General features: G+C 36.6%; 1 pseudogene; it reads right to left on the bottom strand.

The window, feature by feature from the left end:
* Nucleotides 1-2655: 2655 nt before the first annotated feature.
* On the bottom strand, nucleotides 2656-3258 carry LOC107755949 (DNA-directed RNA polymerase I subunit RPA43 pseudogene; annotated as a pseudogene).
* Nucleotides 3259-3688: the final 430 nt, after the last annotated feature.

Consider the following 3688-nt stretch of genomic DNA (forward strand, 5'->3'; position numbering starts at 1 on the left):
CACGAATCATTGGTTTTGGGTGACATTTACTTTCAGAGACCCTGAATATCAGAGCTTTGGTTTGTCTCACACCCCGTATAACCTCAAAAAGACATAATTCACCTCATGAGCGCGAGGGCCACTTATCAGAGGTGAAGGCCTAATAAAACCGACAAAACGTCACATTCTTATCCCCACCCGAATCACAGCACTTCCAGTGATGGAAAAACTAAGTGAGAACAATTCGAACTATGAGCCCGTCTGGCCACGATCCGACCCAAAACCTCCCACGGAGCTCCCAGGATCCTTCAGGATGAGAGATCCAACTCCCCTCGAGCCGTCAAAGAGACTTACTTTGTCTAGTCGAACAAAAGGGGCAAAAGAAAAGCAGAATGTATCAGTCTGGACATAATCCCAGCTGACTTGAACCTGAAAGGAGTCCAGGTTGAGATGGTTCCCTCACATCCTGGGGCCAGTTGTTCAGAAGGTTTAATCTGGATCAGAATGATCTGGATTTGGAAATCCCATGTTTTGCTATCCAGGATCAGGTGACGTGCCGCCGGACTCGAGGGCCACTCTGGCTGAAGACCTCAGAAACCTTCAGCAACGCTCTGTGATTTACTGTAAAGATGCGCATACATATTTCCCATAACACACAGTTAGTCATGCAGGAGGAGAGCTTTCCCACACACACCTCGAGGTTTGGGATTGCAGGATGATTCCCAGCAGTCCAGGACGTTACAGGAATCTCAAGCAGACGTGCTCTGGCTATTCAGCAACACCTGAGAATAAAAACGGGTCAAAGGTTCAGTGTAAGAATGTCTGAGAAAATGAAACATCCAAAAATATGCATGAAATCAAATCTTTGTTTTCATGTGGTTTGGAAAAACCTTTGCACTACTTTCAGGAAATGTTTTGATTCATGGAAATATCAAGTAAAAAAAAAAGGCTTATTTTCTTTGCATCAGAAAAAAACTGAGTTTACTCACCTTGAGGGTTATTTTCAAGTATAGTTTCAAATGTACAACTTATATTTTTAACAAAGTCTTCTAGTTGTTTTAACATTTGACAACTTAAACTTCAGTGTTTCCATGCCATAAATTGAATTATACTGTATGTTCATTTTCAAAGATTTACTTACCTTCACACATACAGCCATGAGGGTCTGGAGGTGTTTGTGAGGTCATTTCCTGTTTACTTCTTGTCACATGACAACAAAATGTATTCTTGTTTTTTTTTGTTTTTTTATCATTTCAAATAAAAAAGGCATTATCACTGTGAAACAAGCCCTCAATAAACCCAAGAAGAAAACATTGGAACAAACAAATAAATGAAATAAAAATTAAATAATTTACAAATAACAAAAAGCAAATATATAAAAGCAAACTTTTAATTAAAAAATAAAACTTATTTTGTATATATTGCAAGTAATTTATAGATTTAAGCTATATTAAAGTTCCTTTAAGGATTGAGATTTTTTTTTTAATCAATTTTAAATGCCACAGAACTTGCAGCAACTTCAACAAATCTACATTTGTGGAACTAAAACATATATCATCAATATACGATAACACAAAAATGTGATTTTCAAAAGCAGGTATTACACTGATTGCGATTTGTGATGGTTGTATAGCGAGTACTACAATCTTTTCGACTGCTTGATTAGGTTTTTAATTACAAGAAGTTTCAAACAAATCAGTTTAATTAACATATTCCAAGAATTAATGATAAAAGCTACATACATAAGTCAATTTATATTGCTTTATTAATAAATTAATAGATTCAGACACAAAAATAGACCTGCACTAAAGGTAAAGGATAAAAAAATTTCACATACAGCAAAAAAAAATTATCATTTAAAATATGAATTTTATATTTATAACATTAAGGGAAAGAAGAAACCTCATGTTATATTGACTGGAAAATTAAGAGCTCTTACAAGATACTTTTTTCCCCGTTAGTGTTGAGACTGACTGTAATTAGCATAGCTGTTGAATTTCTGACCAATAAACAACGATGAATAGTTTTAAATCAAATATTTTATCTATTAATATCTTATCATATTGCAGTTGCCACCATCTGATAATAGCTCATTCCTTTATCTTACTTTATTTTAATCATAAAATGTTTAAATGAGGGATGCTTAAGGACTTCCCCCCATATTAATTTCATTAGATAACAGTCTAAAGAGGAGAATTTGGGAAGTTTCAGGATTGTGTGTGTAACCGCAAAGGAAAGTGCTGCCCTCTTCAGGTGGAAAAACAAAAATGTGCAAATACTCCAGAGGAAAAAAAAAAAACATTTATTATTATATTCTTTAAATATAAATCACACACGAAGTATCTCAGTCACATTGGGCTCATCGTTTATAGTTCATGAAACAGTCTGTGAGCGAAATCACTTGCTCTTTTTCTTCTTTTTGGCGGCAGGCGCGTCCTGCGGGCCGTCGTTGCTCTCGGCCGCTCTCTTTCTGGACCCATCTTACTTTTGTGCTGGTTTTTCAAAGCAAACTTGGATTGGATCACCCTGATCCAGATACACACTTTTTCAGATTTCCAAATCTGGATTATTAGCACTCTACGGAGCCCCTAAAGTTACATGCTGATGGGGGGATAAATGCAGATGTTTTGTTTTAAATGTGCAAATACTCCAGAGGAAAAAAAAAAAACATTTATTATTATATTCTTTAAATATAAATCACACACGAAGTATCTCAGTCACATTGGGCTCATCGTTTATAGTTCATGAAACAGTCTGTGAGCGAAATCACTTGCTCTTTTTCTTCTTTTTGGCGGCAGGCGCGTCCTGCGGGCCGTCGTTGCTCTCGGCCGCTCTCTTTCTGCTGGTTTTATCGTTCACGTATCTGCTGGAGTCGCTCGTCGAGAGCTCGGAGGGCAAGATCTCATCCGACTCCTGTCGTTCTTTCTTCTTCCTCTTCTTCTCTTTGTGATGTCTGTTTGCATTGGAGTCTATCTCTGCCGTGTCTGCGGCGGTTTGGTGGTTTTCTGACGTTTGCTCCAGGCCTCTGTCGTTCTGAGACTCTTTCTCACACTTGTCTTTCTTCTTTTTCTTCTTGGGTTTCGGGCTGTCGATTGTGTCTTCTGTGGATTCTGGTTCTGTAGTTGATTCTACTGTTGATTCCTTTTGTTCGGTTTGGACCACAAGCTCTTGCACTCTGAAAATCAATAAATTATTATTAGTAACGACACATTTATCTCTCAAGTCGATACTATTACAATACTTGGGTGCCAAATCGATGTATTGCATTTTTATTTTATTTTATTATTTTTACAATGCATTGCAATTTATAAAACGGAGAGTTCCGGTCCTTGATTCTGATTGGCTGAGCCGCGTTCGAAGCTGTTGTAAATTACTCTACAAACATACACCTTTGTTTACGTTTGTGTGTTAATCGGCAACCACTTTATTGGAACCACAACTGTTTCAGAGGAACTACATTGTTTGGTGGAAGAATACTGTTTTTATTAATATCATTACACTTTATTTGCTCTGTTTTATTCTGTGAAACCTTACTACGTATATGAAAGTTTTATTACATTTTTGTTCCTGAAATCTACCCTTCTGCTGGGATCAGAATAATCTTTTTTTTTTATCAAAAGTACCCCAATCTTACTAAAACGTTTTGAACAGCACAAATTAAGGATTTAATCCAGATCAAAACCAAGATTGAATTTTGTGATCTAATCGG

Source organism: Sinocyclocheilus rhinocerous, unplaced genomic scaffold, assembly GCF_001515625.1.
Source record: "Sinocyclocheilus rhinocerous isolate Xijiao unplaced genomic scaffold, SAMN03320098_v1.1 scaffold1463, whole genome shotgun sequence".
NCBI classification, from domain to species: Eukaryota; Metazoa; Chordata; class Actinopteri; order Cypriniformes; family Cyprinidae; genus Sinocyclocheilus; species Sinocyclocheilus rhinocerous.